Here is a 23,574-nt window from a genome sequence, read left to right as displayed (position 1 = left end):
TATATTGCTTATTATGACTTGCGTGTGTGGTCGGTTCGATTTTCGGATGATTCGCAATTGACTTGGAAGGATGATTCTTATTTTAGAAGCTTAAGTGGAAAGAGTTGACCAGAGTATGACTTTTGTATAAAAGACTCCAGAATGGTGTTTTAATGATTCCAATAGCTTCGTATGGTGATTTTAGACTTAGGTGTATGTCTGAATTTAGATTTGGAGGTCCGTAGGTTGATTTAGTGCATTTTGGCAAAAGTTGGAAAGTTGAAGGATTGGATGGTTTCACCGGGAGTTTACTTTATTGATATCAGGCTTGGATTGCATTTTCGGGAGTTGGTATAGCTCCGTTGAGTCATTTAGAATATAAATACAAAATTTGACGTCATTCTAGATTGATTTGATATGATTCGGCGCGAGTTATAGAAATTGAAAGTTCATTAGTTTATTAGGCTTGAATTGATGTGCTATTCATAGTTTTGATGTTGTTCGATGTAATTTAGGGCCTTAAGCAGGTCCGTGTTATATTATGGAACTTGTTGGTATGCTCGGGCGGGGTCCAGGGGACTTCGGGTGTGTTACAGACAAGCTTCGGGTCATTTCCATGTGGTTACGGAAGTCTGGTTCTGGTGTTTCGCATCTGCGCATATTGGAGCGCATGTGCGGATCCGCTTCTGTGTACATTATGTTGCTTCTACAATGTTGAGGCCCGGGAGGGAGATTCACTTCTGCAGGTGAAGGATCGCAGGTGCGAAGGTCGCATTTGCGGGTTATGGATCGTAGATGCGACAACGTCTGCTTCTACGTTTGTGTGGGGGCTTCTGCATCATTGTAGGTATGACCGCTTGTGCGCGGGTGCGTTCGCTGGTTTGGTAATTGGAAACTGCAGATACAGGATTTGGCTCGCAAAAGCGAGAGCACAGATCATTGTTTTGTCCTCAAATACAAAAATCGTTGGCCAGCTTCCAAATATATTGAGGTTTGGTTATTTCTATTATATTTTGAGTTGTAGAGCTCAGATTTGGGTAATCTTTGAGGAGATTTTCACGATTTGGTTTGGGGTATGTATTCTTCACTCGGATTTGGTTATATTTCATGATTCCATCTTTGTTTCTATCATGTAATTAGTTATTTGAATTGGAGAAATTGGGAGCTTTTGTTAAAAACTTTCTAAAATGTAAAATGATGATTTGAAAGCCGATTTGATATTGTAATTGGATAATTTTTGTATGGTTACACTCGTATTCGAATTGGTGATCAGATTTTGTGAGTTTTGTCGGGTTCTAAGGTTCGGTTCCGGGTTCGACCTTTTGGGTTGACTTTTAAGTTTTCATCAAAGATCGAAGCTTTATTATACAGAGTTGTTTCCTATAGTTTTTATTTATGATATTAAGTTATTTTGGCTAGATTCTAGTCCTAGACGGACCCAACCCCTGTGTTGAGTCCCCTAAGTCAAATGGAACGTGATGCAAATAAATGTTCCTACTAGGGATCCGGCATGAAGTCATGTTATTCTATGTTCCAAACCTGGGTCGGTGTTCTAGACTGTGTACCCGAGCGGACAACTTGAGTCGAGGAGGGGGAAACTTACCGGGAACCAAAAGGCCATCCGGCTTCGTAACTTGTCCGGCCTCTTTCTTATTTCAAGGTATGACACTAACAGAATAGGGAGTCTCAACCAGTAAGCACATCCCCGGAGGTGAAGAGAGAAGGGTGTCGGCACAGTTTATACAATTCAGATAATATCAAAGCGGTAACATTTAACACATTCAACACGAAACATGTAGTAAAATCAGATACAATCAAATACAATAATTTATCTAAGCTCGAATTCTGGTCTACGAAACCAGAGATTCTGGGTTCGATCCCCAGCAGAGTCGCCAGAGCTGTCACACCTCCTTTTTCCACCTACACCCCGCAAAAGGGCGTAAAGGAGTTTTTCCAATTAAAGGACAATCGGAACGGGATTTAGTAATCAATTATGCAGAGTCGCCACTTGGGAGATTAATGGTGTCCCAAGTCACCGATTGTATCCCGAACTGAGGAAAAGCATGACTCTGTTACAGTCTGCGAACCAGAAATCCGAGTAAGGAATTCTGTTAACCCGGGAGAAGGTGTTAGGCATTCCCGAGCTCCGTGGTTCTAGCACGGTCACTTAACTGTTGTATTTGGTTTTATCTGATTTCAATACATGCTAGCTTATGTGCCTTTTATTCGTAAACCGCTTTTTATCGTTATTTATTTTAAAAGAATTGCAACGTCGTGAAAACACGTTTCGAACCACGTCACAATCAATGCACCCGTGGTTATCAACACATTTCGACTTCGTCGAGATTTGGATTTGAGTCGCATCAATGCGCACCCGAGTTTAAGAATGTAATTTAATTAAATCGTGCCTCAAGATACTAACATAGTATCACTTTGGGGAAAAGCCGTGAAGTTCGCTAAATGGCTATCCCAAATTCTAATTATTTCGATAATTATTTACTAAAGGACCCGCTTTTATTCAATTCGTGCGATAAGGCCCGTCTCAAGTTGTAAAGCTCTTTTCTATCATTATTTATTTTAAAAAAATTACGATGTTGCGAAAACATGCTTTACACCACGTTGCAATCAATGCACCCGCGATTATCGACACATTTCGGCTTCATCATACACCATTGAGATTCAGGAAATGTACTTGGAAATTTGAATATGAAATAGAGAAAAGGTGAGGGTTCAAGTATTTTGAACAACAGCAGCAGCAACCCAGCAATGTGACAACACAGCAACACAGACAGATTACTTAAAAATCAGAAATGCAAGCCCATTTCCACAACTCAGGCTGACATACCCCTGTCCCTCACAACTGAAACCCAATACTGAGAATGAAACTCTGGAATTGTTTCAGATTTCCATTTTTGATGTTTTGTTTTATGAATAACTTAAAATAGAAATGCCAGCTAGAATACAGAACAATAATGAATGCTCAAATTAAAACTTAAGGCTCAAGGCAGAAAATCTGAGAGCCCCCTTTTTCAAGGCATCTAATGCCCTTTTATAGGCAAAGACCCCTAAGAATGAACTAAGTTCTGATTTCTCTAATTAGTCCCTTTCTATTTTCATTTTGGTCCCTCTATTCTTATCTTGCTAAACAAGTAACTGCAGTGTACTTATTAAAATTTACACTTGAAACCCTTTCTAGAAGGTCCTCAAGCATTCCTCCAACCCTACAATACCCATACTGCCCTTCTTTATACCTGAATATTACTATTCTTATCAAAACTATCATTTTCCCTACCCAGACTACCCCTGAAAGCCTCTCAGAATCACTGATCTTACCCTTACCCTTAATAACTAAAACCCAATACCTTAAACCAGTCTAAAACCAATCTAAATCAATTAATTACAATCAGAATCAACTAAAATTAATCAATTAACAAACAGAGACCAACTAATCAGACTGACTAACTCAAATGTTGTTCAACTAACCAACTCAAATAAGCTAAAACGAAAATAGACTGTGATTAAGCTACCATGAATAACATTAAAAGAACTTAAACTAATTATTAATCCACAAAATTATAATCATTCAATCAATTAACAAACTCAGAAAAATTAACAGAACCCAAAGTTAAACCAAAATTAACAGGACAATAATGAAACAATGACTGTAAGTAACATTTTAACCATGCGAGTAAAGAAACAATAAAGAAAGAACAAAAAAACTCACAAATGCAGAAAGGACTCCGGCCAGTCAAAAACATACGAACCTTTTCAGATTTTTGACGCGTAACATACCTAACCATGTGTTCTTACACGAGAATACATGGTTAAGGGTGCTACGGTTCGAAATCAGAAAGGTTTGATTTTAGGGTTCGGGCCATAATTCTTAGATCTAAAATTTGGAATACTTCAGGGTGATTCGAAAGGAAACAACCATAGATTGGGGTTAAGGAAGGGCTGGGGGTTGTAGGGTGTGAATTTGGGCCGAGTTGGACAAACTATCGATTTGGCCGGAAAACTTCAAATCAAGATTCGAAGAGTTCCGGCCATATTTGAGGCAAACCAACGAGTGTAGTGGCAAGAGGAAGGTGAGGGGAACCCATGGTGTTATTTTCAGGGCGAACGAGGTAAGTCACGTTCACCGCCGGCAAGGGTTTTTAGGGCGGCGCGGATTAGGGTTAGGCGAGAAAGGGTGGGGTGGGGAAGATGACGTAAATGGGGTAGGGGGGGTCTGATTCGGACATATATATACTTGAAACCTCGTTAGTTCCGGACCATTGGATTGATGAAATCCAACGGTCCTGATCCAAGGGCCCCGAAACGACGTCGTTTCATTTTAAAAGGGACGGACCGGGTATGGACTTGGGCTGGACTTACTTCTCCAATCAAATGCGTTTGGGCCAGGGGGATTTTATGTATTTGGCCCAAATTTCCGGGTTTTACACAAGTTAATTCCATTATGTATTTTATCTCATTTTTGTTTTCTTTTCCTCATTGTTACAATTTTTCTAATTTTTCTAATTTTTATAAAGCTGTAAAACCTACATAAAATCCTAATTATTTCAAAACAAAGATTAATTAATTCCTAAAAATATGTTTTAAACAAGTAAAAAAAAAACTATTTTATGACAAATGTAAAAGTGAAATTTTTTGTGATTTTCATGTTTTGTTCTAAACTATTTAAACCTTAATGGATACTAAAAATGTAACACTAAAGCCTAAATGCCAAAATGCATATTTTTTGTATTTTATAAAAATTAACATGCGCAAATAAAATGCAACAATTATCAGAAGAAAAAAAAAATTGTAAAAATCAAGGCAAAATTATTTTGTTTGGGATTTTGGGAATTATTCATAGATAGGGCAAAAATCACATGTTCACAACTAAGTGTCTCAAACTTTACCAAATCCTTTCCGAACCCGAGCCAACCAACCCGATCACATATAGAACCGATAGACAATGCAATAAGAAGCAGAAATGGGGGAAAATGGACCGGTAACTCACGAGACGACTGGTCGGGTCGTCACATCCTCCCCAACTTAAAGAAACGTTCGTCCTCGAACGAGTCAAGAACCATACCTGAAGCCTCAAGCAGGTAAGGATATCTGCTCCGCATCTCCCGCTCGGTCTCCCAGGTAGCCTCCTCCATAGACCGACCTCTCTATTGCACTTTCACTGAAGCTATATCCTTTGACCTCAACTTTCGAACTTGGTGCTCCAAAATAGCTGTTGGTTCCACATCATAAGTCAAATCACCATCCAATTGAACCGTGCTAAAATCCAGAACATGAGACGGATCCCCAATATACTTCCGGAGCATAGAAACATGAAATATTGGATGCCCACTCGACAAGCTGGGTGGCAAAGCAAGCTTATAAGCCACCTCCCCAATCCTCCGAAGCACCTCAAAAGGCCCAATGAACCAAGGACTCAATTTACCTTTCTTCCCAAATCTCATGACACCCTTCATGGGCGAAACCTTCTCACCAACCATGTAGGACACATCTCAAACCTTCCTATCAGCGTAGGACTTTTGCCTTGACTGTACTGTACGAAGCCTCTCATGAATTACCTTTACCTTTTCTAAAGCATCCTGTACCAAGTCTGTCCCCAATAGCCTAGACTCACTCAGCTCAAACCAACCAACTGGAGATCTACACCGCCTCCCATACAAAGCCTCATATGGAGCCATCTGAATACTTGACTGGTAGCTGTTGTTATAAGCAAACTCTACAAGCGGTAAAAACTAATCCCACGACTCTCCAAAATCAATGACACAAACGCACAACATGTCCTCCAATATATGAATAGTGCGCTCGAATTGCCCGTCCATCTGAGGGTGAAAAGTTGTGCTCAACTCAACCTGAGAACCCAACTCTCGCTGCATAGACCTCTAAAAATGCGAAGTAAATTGAGTGCCCCTATCTGAAATGATGGAAACTGGGACACCATGCAAACGAACAATCGCCCGGATATAGATCTCTGCCAACCGCTGTGAAGATTAGGTAGTACACACAGGAATGAAGTGTACGGACTTGGTCAGCCGATCCATAATTACCCAAATAGCATCGAACTTCTTCAAAGTCCGTGGGAGTCCAACCACAAAGTCCATGGTGATCCGCTTCCACTTCCACTTTGGAATATCCATTCGCTGAAGCAAGCCACCCGGTCTCTGATGCTCATATTTCACTTATTGATAATTGAGACACCGAGCTACAAATCCCACAATATCCTTCTTCATTCTTCTCCACCAATAATGCTGCCTCAAATCCTGATACATCTTTGCGGCACCTGGATGAATGGAATACCACGAGCTATGGGCCTTCTCCAGAATCAACTTCAGAAGCGCATCCACATTGGGCACACATATCCGGCCCTGCATCCTCAACACCTCATCATCACCAATAGTCACATCTCTGGCATCATCGTGATGAACTCTATCCTTAAGGACAAGCAAGTGTGGATCATCATACTAGCGCTCTCTGATGCGATCATATAATGAAGATCGAGAAACCACACGAGCCAATACACGACTAGGCTCCGAAATATCTAACCTTACGAACCGATTGGCCAAGGCCTGAACACCAATTGCAAGAGGTCTCTCCCTAGTTGGAATATATTCCAAACTCCCCATACTCACTGCCTTTCGGCTCAAAGCATCGGCCACCACATTGGCCTTCCCCGGATGGTACAATATAGTGATATCATAATCCTTAAGCAACTCCAACCACCTCTGCTGCCTCAAATTAAGATCCTTCTGCTTGAACAAGTGCTAGAGGCTACGATGATCAGTAAACACCTCACATAACACACCATACAAGTAATGCCTCCAAATCTTCAATGTGTGAACCATGGCAGCCAACTCCAAATCATAAACGGGGTAGTTCTTCTCATGAGGTTTCAACTGACGAGAAGCATAAGCAATAACTCTACCCTCTTGCATCAAAATACAACCAATACCCACTCTCGAAGCATCACAATACACGGTATATGAACCTAAAGCTGATGGCAACACTAACACTGGAGTTGTGGTCAAAGCAACTTTGAGCTTTTGAAAGCTCTCCTTACACTCATCCGACCATACAAATAAAGCACCCTTCTGAGTCAACTTGGTCAAGGGCGATGCGATACATGAAAATCCCTGAACAAAACGGCGATAATAACCCGCCAAACCTAGAAAGCTATGAATCTCTGTGGCTAAGGACGGTCTGGGCCAACTCTGAAATGCCTCTATCTTCTTCGGATCAACCTGAATACCCTCTCTAGACACCATATGCCCCAAGAAAGCCACTGAACTGAGCCAAAACACACACTTGGACAATTTTGCATAAAGCTTCTTCTCCCTTAATCTCTGCAACACAACTCTCAAATGCTCTGTGTGCTCCTCCTGACTATGCGAATACACCAGAATATCATCAATGAAGACTATGATAAATGAGTCGAGATAAGGCCAGAACACGCTGTTCATCAAATACATGAATGTTGTTGGGGCATTGGTCAGCCCAAAAGACATCACCAAGAACTCATAATGACCATATCGGGTCTTGAAAGCTGTCTTAAGAATATCTGAGTCCCTGATCTTCAACTGGTGATAACCCAAATGGAGATCAATCTTGGAGAACACTCTCGCTCTCTGAAGCTGGTCGAATAAATCATCAATGCGAGGCAAAGGATACTTGTTCTTAACTGTTACTTTATTCAATTGCCTATAATCAATGCACATCCTCATAGTGCTATCTTCTTCTTCCCAAATAGATCTGGCGCACCCCAAAGGTGACATACTAAGCCGAATGAACCCATTGTCAAGGAGTTCCTAAATCCGCTCCTTTAACTCTTTCAACTCCGCTGGTGCCATACGATACGGTGGAATAGAAATGGGCTGAGTGCTCGGCACCAGGTCAATACCAAAGTCAATATCCCTGTCCGGTGGCATGCCCGGTAAGTCTGCAGGAAACACATCAGGAAAATCCCTCACAACTGGAACAGAATCCATACTGGGAGTCTCAGCACTGACATCCCTCATAAAGTCTAGATACGAAAGACAACCCTTCCCAATCATATGCTGGGCTTTCAAGAATGATATCACTCTACTGGGAACATAATCAGACAAACCTCGCCACTTAATCCGTGGCACACCTGGTATAGCCAATGTGACTGTCTTGGCATAACAATCCAGAATAGCACGACATAGAGATAACTAATACATGCCCAAAATGTCATATAAATCCACCATACACAATAACAAAAGATCCACTCGGGTCTCCAGACCCCCAATAGTCACCACACATGACCGGTACACACGGTCTATAACAACAGTATCGCCCATCGGGGTAGATACATGAATAAGTGAAGCAAGAAACTCACGGGGCATACCCAAATAATGAGCAAAGTATGATGACTCATAAGAAAAGGTGGAACCAGGATCAAATAATACAGAGGCATCTCTGTGCCAGACTGAAACAATACTTGTAATAACAACGTCAAAAATAATAGCATCGGGTCTGCCTGGAAGTGCATTAAAATGGGCTTGACCGCCACCAAATTGACCTACCCCTCTGGGGCGACCCCTAGCTGACTGACCTCCACCCCTAGCTGGCTGGGCGGGTGGTGGTTGATCACTTCCAACTAAACACTACACTAAGGTAGGAAGAGCGGGTCGCAATAGCTTTTACCCGATATGAGGGTCGGGATCGATTTCCTTAGAGAGCTAGTAGTGGAGTTGGATTGTCTGTCTATCCTAGAGATGTGTTTGTACTCCTAATGTCACTTCAAACATTTTTGGGTTTTCAAATTATAATTATTTTTGTAAAACTATTGATTAACACTAAACTATGCTACGAGAATATTGGTAAGTTGTATCTAATGGGAAGACGGGCACTAGGGTCGTGACACTACCTAGGTGGCTAATTAACGGGTAGATATTACTAAGGTTCAATTGACATAATTGGGCTTATGCTATAACCGTTGCACAGTTTTACCCACTCTCACACCTCTTGGTAGAGAGAGTGATTTTGCCCAATTGACTCTCTCAAGACCAAATGGGTAGGCAAATTAGACCAGACAACTAGGGTTCAAGTAGGGTTGATACTCTCTCGAGGTTTAACCCGTTAATTGAGACTATCATTTCTCATAAGTCCATCCAAATTCCTTGTTGGGTCAATTTTGGGGTTATAGACTCTCTTTCTCAAGAAGAGTTAAACCCACAAAGCTTGAATCAGTGTTTGCAACCACTAATTCTAGAATTAAACATAAAATCAACCCAAATAGCAAATACTCATAGTCAATCTAACACTAGATGTCAACACCCATCAATTACCCACACTAGGATTAAGCCACAACCCTAGCTAATGGATTTAGTTACTCATGCTAGATAAAGAAATTGAAGAAATAGATGAAGAACTAAGCATATTAATTAATTGCTAAAATTAAAATACAAGAATCTATCGTAAATGTAAAGCAAAAGTGCCAAAATTGGCTACAAAATTCGTTCTCACGAGCGCAGCTATTGTCTGATATGTCTCAATACCTAAAAAATGGTAAAATGTTCTATTTATACTAGGTTGGAAAAACTGGACAAAAATACCCTTGCGGGGTCAGTGCGGGCTGCATTAAATGGACCGCGGCCACACTAGGCTTCCTTCTGGTTCTCTAAACTTGGACACCGTGGACCGCATAGAAAGGACCGCGGCCGCGGAGGGAGCTGGTGCAGTCCGCGCAACCACGACCGGGGACGCGGAGGGAGTTGGCGCGGTCCGCGCAACCATGACCGCGGACCGCATGGCACTGGCTTTGCAAACTCAATCTCTCTGAACCTCATGATCGCGGACCGCACAAAAGAGTAGTGCGGCCGCGGAGCCTTCACCGCGAACCAGGAGATGTGTACCGCGTCTGCGCTTCTTCTAGTCCTAATTTACCAACTCTCTGAACCACCTAGTGCGGCCGCATTCCACTTTGCGCGGTCCGCACTAGGCCTTCTTTTCTCAATATTTCTTGGTCTTTGATACTTGAGCAGGTTTCACTCCTTTTTGAGCCGATCTTTGACATTTCGTCACTTTGTCGATCAAACCTGCGATCAACCACAACTTGTGAGCCTTTTAGGACTATTTTGTAAAAATATATGATCAAAGCATAGGCAAGTAGGGGCATAATACATGTTAAAATCCTAACTTATCAACTCTCCCAAACTTAAACCTTTGTTTGTCCTCAAGCAAACAAAATAAGACCCACCCCTTAAAAGAAAATCCAAGTAATTTCAGTTGTTCTAAAGTAACCTCAACAAGCAACAATTGGTACTAACAATTGCCCTCAATACGAATGGATCATTAACAAAATTCAAACTTTGAAAAACTATGGATCAAGTGTGACACAAGGGCATCAAGAATTGACTCATTATATCAAAGAACTCTCTCAATTACTTTGGTCGTTGTGGACCCCAAACTCACACATCCTCAATTCTCCCTAAGCAAACCTCACCTTTTTAGAGTATAAGCACACAAACCAAGGTTAATGGGAAGTCACTCGTCTCTCTCAAGGAAAGGTCACAAGTCAGGCTCTAAGTACTATATGCTTGACCCTCATGTATGTATCCACTAATGTGAGCGTCATCCAACTTAAGATCATATAGGGCTTTTATGGAGTCAATGTGAAGGCTTTTGGTTCAGGGTAGGAAAAGTTGTTGGTCTATATGGGTTCCATCTTCCTTAAGCACTTCTTTTGATTCATTCTGGCACAATTCTCTTTGACTCTTTGAGTATTCCACTTCTTTTCAAGGGGTTAGAGAAACACATTGTCACTCTTTCTTATGCAATTCAAAGCATTTCTCCTTTTTCTACTTTTTTCCATACCTTTTTCACTTTTGTTTTTCTTGAGTCCTGTTTTATTCTTTGCACATTGGGCTTTCTTTTAGTCTTTTTCTTTTCTTCCTTTTTCATCGCCTTCCTTTCCTTTTGCTTTTGTTCCTTTTACCCCTTTGTTTCCTTTCTTGTCTCTCCCCCCAAACTTAGACTTTTGTCATTACTTAAGGGACGATTTGGGTGCCAAGAGAGGATATAATTTAGAATGGGTATAGGTTTGTAGCATTGGTTCTTGAAAGAAAAAGGTTTAAGGCTCAAAAGGGTTAGCTAAGGATTATATCATTGGTAGGCTATGGAATTGTTCGACTATTGTTTAGATCAAAGAGAGCCTATAATCACTTCTCAAATCGAATTTCACTCAAAATTTCGCCTCAACAAACATTTAGGGCAAGTTTTAGACCATTGGCTTGGGACTTGGACTCACAATTCAATTTCTCACCACACACACTCAAGGATTGCTAAATACATAGAGTCGGAGGCCCACAACAACCTCAGACACGATTGAGTACACAATAGTCTCGAAATACCACATGATGTTTGTTTGGTCAACACAAGAGTCTCAAGGTCACTACTTTCACCATCCTAAACACAACCCATTGTCTTTGGCCATGGGATCAAAGGCAAATGTCTTAGGCCTAAGTGAAGCTTTGCTTGAGGTACCCTTAACTATAAACTACTAAAAATAAGAGAAAAATCAAAAACAGACTCAAACCCTTAAGAAGGTTGTCACGCCATCCATCATCGGGAAGAGCCATCCGGTTTGCACAATACTCCACCCTTGGAAAGAACCATGGCATTAAGAAAACCAAGGGTTTATTGAAAGTGCCAAAACCGAAACAAAAATGCTGCGAGCCTATATACTAAGCTAAGAATGAAAAACTTTTACGAACATAGAAAATAGAATGAATATTTACAATAGGGGATTAGAATATACAACGGGGGATGAATATATATACAAAAATGTAACTTTATATACAGACCAAAGAGAAGATAAAAAGTGCGATAAAAGTAACTAAAATGTAAAGTTATGTACAGACCAAATAGACTAATATATACAATCATCCGGATAAAAGTAGGGCGCACCCCCACAAATAAAAGTTGGCATTGTCCTCAATGCCAACTAAACAAATAAGCATAAAAAAATCAAAAGGAAAGGATATAAGAGCTCCTTAAGCCTCGTCTGTCTGCATGGGAACATGAGTGGTCCCCTAGTCCTCTATATGTACGGGAACACCAGACTGGTTCCCGGTCTCCTGCTGCTCAGCTGCTGGGATTGGGGCCTAGACTTGTATGGGCTGAATATCTGGAACATCCTGTGGCTAACTAGGGAAAACCTTTGGTGGGTCCGCCAATTGGATGGTCACCTCATCTGCACTAGGGAGCTTCCTCTTCTTCTTTGGAAGCCTCTGTGTCTGCTCCTGCTGTGGCTCTGCTACTGGTGCTACTGCTGGGGCTGGATCCTCAAATAGCAAGTCTAAAGGCAGCTGGTCTACCTTCAGTTTGTCAACATCCTCCCTCAGCGCCTTCACAGACTCCTTGGAAGCCCGTGTTTTGCATAGCTTCTTGTGCTCCCTGGCAAGCTCCTTCAGGGACTTGCCATGTGAATCCACTGCCTTAGCTAAGGAAGCCTGAGAATCGAGGATGTTTTGCTGGTTGGCAAGAATATCCTTAAGTGAATCCTCGATAAACTGGGGCACCTGCACTGGCTGTGGTGCCGACTAAGCCGCAATGGTAGAAGCCGAGGTGGACAACTTGGATGAAGCAGTCGCCATCCAGTTGTTCAAGCTATGAAGTGTCTGGCTCAGCTGGTAGACGATGATAGGATGGGCCGGGGAAGATGGACTCCCCGGGCCAGCTGAAGTCGAGGGACCAGCAGAAGTGGAAGGTCCAGGAGGCATGTCAGCAACTGTGGAAGTAGGCTTAGTGGAGGGCTCTAGCGCAACCGGCTCTTCAGACTAGCAGGTTGGGGCAGAAGCAGGCGGCTTGTAATTTTTGTCCTTGGGGTTGTCTGACCCCTTCAAACTGTACCATGTGAACGGAGCCACAGGTTTGACCTTTACGTCAAAAGGTCTCTTCTCCACCTCCAGGTCCCGAAAATACATAGTGAGGGTGCTGGAAAAAGGATAGTTCCGGTCATGCTCAACCCTCACTGCAGAAATGACACGGGACATCACATTGCCCACGTTGATAGGATATCCCGCCATAATAAAAGCAACAAGAACAGCCCGGGCGAGTGGAATAGTCTGATCATGGGTAGTGGGGTCGAGCCGACTGCACACAAAAATCAACCACCCTCTTGCCTCAAAGTTAAAGGTTCTCCGAAGTATTTTGGTCCCTGATTGTAACCACTTTGGAACCGTACCCGGGATTTCCAGGTATGACGCTAACCACGGACGAACCTCCTCGTCCATTGCCAACTTTTCATTGTAAAGGGACTCATCTTCATCATTGAACCCCAGGTATTAATTTATTGCCTTCCCGGTAAATACCACATTTTTGTTTCTCACTTTGGTCACCTTAGTGCCCTTCAAGATGTGGGCCACATTGCTATAGAACTCCTTGACCATATGCTCATTCGCCTTCACACAATTATCTTTAAAGAACTCCCAACCCACCCGAGCCTGAAACTGTCTATGTACATTGGGGTGTAGGGGTAGAAGGTCTCTGTCAATGAAACTCCTCTCAAGAATCAATTTCCGTGCCGGCCACCATTCCCTAAACTTGTGGAACGCCACCTGGCTGACGAATCTAACCTCTCAAACAGTGGGATTCCTAGTCCGGTTAACACCCCCAACCTGCGGCACACCATCCCCCGGTAACTCCCCATCTCCCTCATCAACTCTAGCACCCTCTCTAGATATTGATGCTATGGGGGAGGTAGAGTATTCATCCCCACTACCTGCCGCTGAGCCCTCAGACGACCCAGAAGAAATGTTCATTGAAGCTCGAGCATCGGGGGAAGATGGAGGAGTGTCTCTATGTATGGCATTTTCTGGATACGGGATATAAAGAGGGAATGAATCTGAAGAGATCTCCAGGGAGGGCTTGTACTCACTCCCCGAGGTGTCAAAGGCTCTATCAGCCGCTTTGATTGCTTTTCTAATGTCCTTTGTGTTTTGTCTGGCCTGGGGAGTGAGTTTTACCATCCGTTGCTTCCCTCCCTGGGAGGAATTACCTCGACCGGGTTGTTTGGCACCTTTACCTCGTTGTTTGACCATTATCTGCAAGCATACACATCTAACATAGTTAGTATCAACACAGGTAGTGAAACAAGTCTTGAAATTGAATTACAGACATCAGGTTAAATACTGCAGAAACAGTTGCAGAACATGGCCCCGCGGCCCGCACAAACAGGAGTGCAGCCGCCCTGGGGGCACGCGGACCGCGCAAAGGCGACCGTGGTCCGCATTGGGACAAGGCCTTAGAAAACATCTCTTTGATTCTGCCCACCACGGACCGCACAAAAAGTAGTGCGGCCGCATTGGGGCACCGCAGACCGCATAAAAGCAACCGTGGCCCGCACTGATGTAAGGACTAAAACACCACCTCTCTGAATCCAACCACCGCGGCCCACACAAAGTAGCACCGCGACCGTAGTGGGCCAGCGCGGACCGCATAAAGTGCAATGCGGGCGCGCTGGGCATAGGTTCAATTTCGATCACATGGGCACCGCGGTCCGCACAAAATGGTAATGCGGACCGCATCAGGGCACCGCGGAGAGTACTCTGAATAGGAACTAAGTCAGGGTTTAAGTTTTTGCTATTTTTGTTCAAGTTTTCCACCTAACTTGTCCCTACTCATTTTACCCAGTTCACAAAGGTCTATAAACACAAATATCCTACCATTACACTTTCCGAGGCTAACAAATGAAATAAAAACGAGAAGAAGAATAGACTCTAGCTACTGGGCATGAAAAACAAAATGAAATTATAATATAAAACAAAAAAAAATGATGAAATGTTACCAGATTATGATGATGAGATGCAATTAATCAGGCTAAACACAAATTACTATCAAAAGAGAGAGTGAACAGTAGCTTTTAGGGGTCTGAGTGTTAAAATTTCAAAAAGTGTAAGCTGTGACCCTTGGGCTCTATTTATAGAAAAACAGTGGAACCCAGCCTTACCTACCAGCGCAGCCACACAAAACCGACCGCGGCTGTGGAGGTCCACCACGGTCCACACTAAATGGAATGCGGCCGCGGTGGCAAACTTCAGAGAGTAACACTTTTCACCATCGCCAGTGCAGACCGCACAATAGCAACCAGCGCACTGGCAATCTTCAGAGACTATTCAACTCTTTTTTCAAACTATTTTGCACTACATCAACTCAATCCCTGCAACATCTCACAATCAGTTAGCTCAAAAATCAAACCTACACTACCAAGAAAACACAAAAAATAACAAAAAGAAAAATACATGGGTTGCCTCCCAAGCAGCGCCTGATTTAATGTCGTGACACGATGCATATTACCAGCACATCATTTTAGATGGAGAAGTGCCACCACGTGGCTATCATCAAATTTCCCAAGATAATGCTTGACCCGATGTCCATTGAATCTGAATATTTCACCATTCTTGTTCCTTAGATCAAGAGCACCAAGTGGGGTTACGAACACAATTTCAAACGGCCCACTCCAATTTGACTTGAGCTTACCCGGAAACAGACGTAACCGGGAATTGAACAAGAGAACCATATATCCAATCTTGAACCCCTTTCCCCGAGCATATTTGTCATGAAGGTACTTCATTTTATTTTTGTACAAGGATGAGCTAGAGTAGGCATGGAATCTAAACTCATCAAGCTCATTAAGTTGTTCAACCTGCAGATTTGCCGCAACATCCCATTCTAGGTTCAACTTCCTCAAAGCCCACATGGTCTTGTGCTCTAATTCCACTGGAAGATGACAAGCTTTCCCAAACACCAACTGATACGGTGACATACCAATCGGAGTTTTGTAAGTCGTCCGATAAGCCCAAAGAGCATCATCCAACTTTTTCGACCAATCAGTCCTATTAGCATTGACAGTTTTAGACAATATACTCTTAATTTCTCTGTTAGAGACTTCCACTTGGCCACTAGCTTGAGGATTATAGGGGGTCAAAACCTTATGATTGACACCGTACTTAGAAAGCAACGTGTCGAAAGCCTTGTTGCAAAAGTGAGACCCCCATCACTAATGATAGCACGAGGAGTGCCAAACCTTGTGAAAATACTTTTTTTCAAAAATGCCACAACACTCCGGGCTTCATTGTTGGGCAAAGCCATGGCTTCAACCCATTTTGAGACATAGTCCACCGCCACGAGAATGTAAGTGTTCCCACAAGAGCTCACAAAAGGACCCATGAAATCGATGCCCCAAACATCAAAAATATCAACTTCGAGAATTGTATTGAGGGGCATCTCATCCCTTTTAGAAATTCCGCCGGCTCTTTGGCACCCATCACATCTCTTCACAAAATCTCCCACATCTTTAAACAAGGTAGGCTAGTAAAATCAGCAACTAAGCACTTTAGAAGCCGTTCTCGCCCCGCCATGATGGCTACCATAGGGAGAGGAATGGCAAGCCTCCAAAATACCCAATTGTTCCTCCTCCGGGACACATCGTCGAATCACACCATCCGTGCAAATCTTGAACAAGTAGGGCTCATCCCAAAAGAAATCCAAACTATCCCGCTTGAGCTTCTTCCTTTGGTTAGAAGAGAGCTCACCCGGGATTATTCCGGTCACAAGGTAATTGACAACATCGGCAAACCATGACATGTCTTTCATTGACACCGCAAGGAGTTGTTCGTCGGGAAATGAATCATTGATCTCAAGGCCATCACAAGGCCTCCCCCCTCCTCCAAACGGGACAAGTGGTCTGCCACTTGATTCTCACTACCCTTCCGGTCAATAATTTCTAGATCAAACTCTTGAAGAAGTAACACCCATCTTATCAATCTCGCCTTGGAGTCTTTCTTGGTCATCAAATACCTAAGGGCGGCGTGATCGGTGTGCACTATAACTTTGGCCCCCAGAAGGTAAGGTCGAAACTTTTCCATAGCAAACACAATAGCCAACAATTCTTTCTCGGTGACTGTATAGTTTCTTTGAGCTTCATTCATAGTCTTGCTTGCGTAGTACACCGAATGAAACATCTTGTTGATTCTTTGGCCCAAAACAGCCCCAACCGCAACGTCACTAGAATCACACATGAGCTCAAAAGGCAAGCTCCAATTTGGTGCGGTAATAATGGGGGTAGAAGTCAACTTGAGCTTAAAAAGCTCGAATGCGTGCATACAACTCTCATCGAACAAGAACTTTGCATCTTTCTCTAGCAACTTGCACAACGGATGTACCACTTTAGAAAAATCCTTTATGAGCCTCTGGTAGAAACCCGCGTGCCCAAGGAAACTCCTCACCCCTTTGACAGAAGTAGGGGGAGGGAGCCTCGAAATAACTTCAATCTTGGCCTTATCAACTTCAATTCCTCGCTTCGAGATCTTGTGACCCAACACTATACCTTCTTCTACCATAAAATGACACTTTTTCCAATTGAGAACAAGGTTGGTGTCTTCACATCGGGCCAACACTCTATCCTAGTTTACCAAGCACTCCTCAAAAGAATCCCCAACCATGCTGAAATCATCCATGAAGACCTCCAAGATATCCTCTACCATGTCGGTGAAAATAGCCATCATGCAACATTGGAAGGTCGCCGGAGCATTACACAATCCAAATGGCATTCTAGAGAAGGCGAATGTGCCATAAGGACATGTAAAGGTGGTCTTCTCTTGGTCCTCCGGGGCAATTAGAATTTGATTGTACCCCGAGTAACCATCCAGAAAATAATAGAAAGCCCAGCCCGCAAGACAATCAAGCATTTGGTCAAGGAATAACAATGGGAAATGATCTTTTCTAGTCAACTTGTTTAGCTTCCGGTAATCCATACAAACTCTCCACCCGGTGACCGTTCTAGTGGGAATAAGCTCATTGTTGTCATTGGTCACCACGGTCATACCACCCTTCTTCGACACACATTGCACCGGAGAGGTCCACAAACTGTCAGAAATAGGATAAACCACTCCTGCATCTAGCCACTTGATAACCTCTTTCTTTACCACCTCTTGCATCGCCTCATTTAGTATTCTTTGATGCTCCAAGGAAGGCTTTGCATCCTCCTCCAAGATGATTTTGTGCATGCAAAATGTGGGGCGTATTCCTCGAATATCAGCTAGAGTCCATCCGATTGCCCTTTTCCGCTTTTGGAGAACCGCCAAGGTGGCCTCAACCTGCATGTTAGTAAGGCAAGAAGAAAGAATAACAGGTAGAGTAGTATTTGAACCCAAGAATTCATACCTGAGGTATGGAGGAAGTGGCTTCAACTTCAACACAGGTGGCTTCTCAATCGATGGCTTTGTTGGTGGAGTTTTGCAGTTTTCATGATCCAAGGATAGCCTCCTAGGCTCATATAAAAGGTTTGTTGAATCATAGCCTCGGTCATGTCGTTATTAGGGAACTCTTTCACCATTGTTCTATATCTTTCTCATATCTCGTGCATAGGTTCCGTTGGCTTTTACTTGAAGGCTAGAATTTTATCCCGAAGAGCCGTCATATGACTTGGAGAAAAGAACTTGGCAATAAATTTATCCGCCAATTCATCCCATGTTGTGATAGAATGATTGGGGAGCCTTTCTAACCAATCTAATGCTTTACCCCAAAGAGAGAACGGGAAAAGCCTCAATCTCAACGCATCCTTGGACACGTTTTTCTGCTTACTACCCCAACATGTATCCACGAACCCCTTCAAGTGCTTGTAGGCATTTTGATCGGAGGCGCCTGTGAACTACCCTCTTTGCTCGAGCAAGGTCAACATAACATTTGTGATTTGAAAGTTCCCTGCCCGGATTCGGGGAGGAACAATAGCACTGGCATATCCTTGATTTGGTAAAACTCTAGGAGCCACTCTCGGCGGTGCCGGAGAAGGGTCTGGAATATTGTTGTTCTCATTTGCATTTACATTGGCATTTCGGCCTCTCCGTGGAATTTGAGGTAAGACCTCATCTTGTTCTAGATCATCTACCTCCTCCCCCGCTATCACGTTGCCGAGAGGGTCATTTGCATTAAGAGACATTTGTACCTGATTGATCGACACAAACAAAATTAGTAAACACGAAGGAAAGAGAAGCAAAACACAAAACTAAATAAAAAGATAGTCAACACCGTAATCTCCTCGGCAACGGTGCCAAAAAGTGATCGCTGCCAACTCGACACTACACTAAGGAAGGAAGAGCGGGTCGGAATAGCTTTTACCCGATATGAGGGTCGGGATCGATTTCCTCAGGGAGCTAGTAGTGGAGTTGGATTGTCTGTCTATCCTAGAGATGTGTTTGTACTCCTAATGTCACTTCAAACATTTTTGGGTTTTCAAATTATAACTATTTTTGTAAAACTATTGATTAACACTAAATTATGCTACGAGAATATTGCTAAGTTGTATCTAATGGGAAGACGGGCACTAGGGTCGTGACACTACCTAGGAGGCTAATTAACGGGTAGATGTTACTAAGGTTAGATTGACATAATTGGGGCTTATGCTATAATCGTTGCACAGTTTTACCCACTCTCACACCTCTTGGTAGAGAGAGTGATTTTGCTCAATTGACTCTCTCGAGATCAAATGGGTAGGCAAATTAGACCAAGCAACTAGGGTTCAAGTAGGGTAGTTACTCTCTCTAGGTTTAACCCGTTAATTGAGACTATCATTTCTCATGAGTCCATCCCAATTCCTTGTTGGGTCAATTTTGGGGTTATAGACTCTCTTTCTCAAGAAGAATTAAACCCACAAATCTTGAATCAGTGTTTGCAACCACCAATTCTAGAATTAAACATAAAATCAACCCAAATAACAAACACCCATAGTCAATCTAACACTAGATGGAAACACCCATAATTACCCACACTAAGATTGAGCCACAACCCTAGCTAATGAGTTTAGCTACTCATGCTAGATAAAGAAATTGAAGAAATAGATGAAGAACTAAGCATATTAAGTAATTGCTAAAATTAAAATACAAGAATCTATCGTAAATGTAAAGCAAAAGTGCCAAAAATGGCTACAAAATTCGTTCTCACAAGCGCAGCTGTTGTCTGATATGTCTCAATACCTAAAAAATGGTAAAATGTTCTATTTATGCTAGGCTGAAAAAATTGGACAAAAATACCCCTGCGGGATCAGTGCGGGCCGCATTAAATGGATCGCGGCCACACTGGGCTTCCTTCTGCTTCTCTGAACTTGGACACCGCGGACCGCATAGAAAGGACCGCGGCCACGGAGGGAGCTGGTGCGGTCCGCACAACCACGACCGCGGCCGCGGAGGGAGCTGGCCGGGTCCGCGCAACCACGACCGCGGACCGCATGGCACTGGCTTTGCAAACTCAATCTCTTTGAACCTCATGATCGCGGATTGCACAAAAGAGTAGTGCCGCCGCGGAGCCTTCACCGCGGACCGCGAGATGTGTACCGCGGCCGCGCTTCTTCTAGTCCTGATTCACCAACTCTCTAAACCACCTAGTGCGGCCGCATTCCACTTTGCGCGGTCCGTACTAGGCCTTCTTTTCTCAATATTTCTTGGTCTTTGATACTTGAGCAGGTTTCACTCCTTTTTGAGCCGATCTTTGACATTTCGTCACTTTGTCGATCAAACCTGCAATCAAGCACAACTTGTGAGCCTTTTAGGACTATTTTGTAACAATATATGATCAAAGCATAGGCAAGTAGGGGCATAATACATGTTAAAATCCTAACTTATCAGTGGTGAAGTAACAGGTGCTGAAGCCGATGACTGACCCCTCTACTAAGATGAACCCGCAATACGACGAGGACATTGCCTCCACATATGACCCATCTCTCCACACTCATAACAACTCCCAGGTGATGGACAAGGGGACTGAAGGGAACCCCTCACACCGGAGTGACTAGCAGATGCACCTAGCAAAGAAGAACCCTAAACTTGATGGAGCACGGGACGAACTTTGAGCTGGAAGGGCACTAAGTGATTAATGACCCTGATGAGAACTGTGAGAACCATGACCCGATGATGCCCCACGATAACTTGGGCGAGCTGGCTGAGCATGCCTGAATGGATGACCTTTGCCGTGCTAAAACTGACCTCTCGAAGGAACACCACTATAACTACCAGATCCTTGAGGCCTCTTGGCCTCCCTTTCCTCTCGCTCCTAGCGACGAATAGACTCAATCTCACGGGCAATATCCACAACCTCCTCGAAATTAGCACCAGTCACCCTTTCCCTGGTCATGAGAATACGAAGCTGATAAGTGAGGCCATCAACAAACCTCCTAATCTTCTCTCTATCTATCGAAACCAACCAAATAGCATGATGAGCTAACTCGGAGAAGCTCATTTCATACTGCGTCACAGTCATCTCTCTGTGACGCAACCACTCAAACCGCTTACGCAACTCCTCTATGCGAGACTACGGCATATACTTCTCCACAAAGAGAACGGAGAACTGCTGCCAGGTAAGGGGTACTGCACCAACAAGCCTAACCCTCTCAAAAGTCTCCCACCAAGTAAAGGCAGCTCTAGAAAACTGATAAATAGTGAAAGCGACCCCGCTGGTCTCCAGAATACCCGTTGTATGAAGCATCCTCTAACACTTATCCAAGAAACCCTATGCATTATCTCCCTCTGCACCGCTGAAGGTCGGAGGCTGAAGTCTACCAAACCTCTCCAACCTACGCTGCTTGTCCTCTAGCATGGCAAGAACTACATAGTCCTGAGCAGCTGCAACCAGCTGGGCTGGATGTACCCCTGGTGTCTGAAGTCCGTACACGACCTACTCAGGCGTGCGAGCAACGGGAGTCTGATTGCCTCCCCTGGCCTGAGAAGTAGCTGCGGCTGTAATGGCTGAGACCGCCTGAGCTAGGCCAGTGCAAACTGATAGAATCTGAGCCAAGGCCTCCTAAAGACCCGGAATCACAATAGGCACAGTTGGTGCCTGAGCTGGTGCTGTTGGAGCGTCCACGGCTAGGACCTGATCCAGAATTGGGGCGGCTGGTGGATCTGCAGGTGCTGCCCTAGCTGTTGTGCAGGCCATACCTCTGCCCCTACTACAACCACAACTGCATCCTCGACATCTAGTGGCCATAACTGGTGGTACTGGTGGTCGTCCATCCTGACCGGTAGCGTGTGTCCTCACCATCTATGAGAGAATAGAATGACAGAAGTTTAGTACTCGGATCAACAAATTCGCACGACAAGAATCTCAAGAATATGAAGTTTTTCCTAAAGGTTCAGCAACCTCTCGTGGATAAATACAGACATTTCCATATCGATCCGCGAGACTCTACTAAACCTGTTCATGACTCGTGAGACCTATGTAACCTAAGCTCTGATACCAACTTGTCATGACCCTGAACCCGGACCCAGTCGTGATGGCGCCTCTCGTGAAGACAAGGCCAGCCGACACTTTTCCATTTCAGTTTTAAGTAGTTAAACATTAAGAATTAAGTCTAAAACGTAGTAAATAATCCAAAAGTAAGCAGTGAACATTACAATTTGCGAAAATAAAACCCAACACAGCCCGATACCGGGGTGTCACCAGTCATGAGCATCTATCGATACACTACAAGTCTAAAATGTCTACCACGCTACTACAAAATAACTGAGAAAGAGAAAGAAATGAGATAAAGGGGGAGAAACACAGGACTGCGGACGCCAAGAAGCTACCTCGTGAACTCTGAAGTCTGCCGGGAGCTCTCAACTCTCGCTAGCAGGATCAGCAACGCCTGAATCTTCACATAGGGTGTAGGGAGTAAAGTGAGTGATCCAACTCAGTGAGTAATAATCATAAATAAATACTGAAAGCAAGAAATCACGTAAGGCACATTACAAGCTATAATGAAGCAATAAAAAGCCAGTAAAACAGTGAATCAACAAAGATATGTAAAAATCACTTCAGTTCAGTTTAAACTTCATAAAAGGACCTTTTAACAATTAAGCAGGTAAATGACAGGCAATAAGGAAGATAAGCACATAAAGGTTTGCCCCTCGGGCACAATGTCAACAAATCCGCCCCTCGGGCTATATTTCACATCACAATAGGTACCCGCGCTCACTGGGGGTGTGGAGACTCCTGGAGGGACCCCTTACGGCCAAAGCGTAATATCAAGCCATCTCGTGGCATCATCTTTAGGCCTTCAGCCTCATATCAACAAGCCACCTCGTGGCGTACAGATCTCAGGCCCTCGACCTCATAATCATAATCAGTGTTTCCTCACAACATAGGCCCTTGGCCTTGCTCAGTCAGAATCTCACGGCCACTCGGGCAACAGTAAAACATAGTGCTCAGCCCAAAATATCATTTAAAATGTGATTTAAGTATTAAAGCAGAGTAAACATGGCTGAGTTATGAAAAACAGTAGATTATAGTATGACTGAGTTCAAGTATAAAGTCAAAACAGTGAGAAAATATCAATAAAGATCCACTAAGGGTCCAAATAGTTGACACTAGGCCCAAATATGGCATTCATCCCAAAACATGATGGTAGCAAATAATTTTCAGTCAAATACGCGGTAAAATAGTCATTCGGAATGGACTAAGTCACAATCCCCAACGGTGCACGATCCCACGCTCGTCATCTAGCGTGTGTGTCACCTCAAAATAGCACAACGATGTGAAATCCGGGGTTTCATACCCTCAGGTCATCATTTACAATCATTACTCACCTCAATCCGG

Source organism: Nicotiana sylvestris, chromosome 2, assembly GCF_000393655.2.
Source record: "Nicotiana sylvestris chromosome 2, ASM39365v2, whole genome shotgun sequence".
Classification (NCBI taxonomy): Eukaryota; Viridiplantae; Streptophyta; class Magnoliopsida; order Solanales; family Solanaceae; genus Nicotiana; species Nicotiana sylvestris.
The sequence above is the reverse complement of the archived record's forward strand: the minus strand, read 5'-3'. Positions refer to the sequence as shown.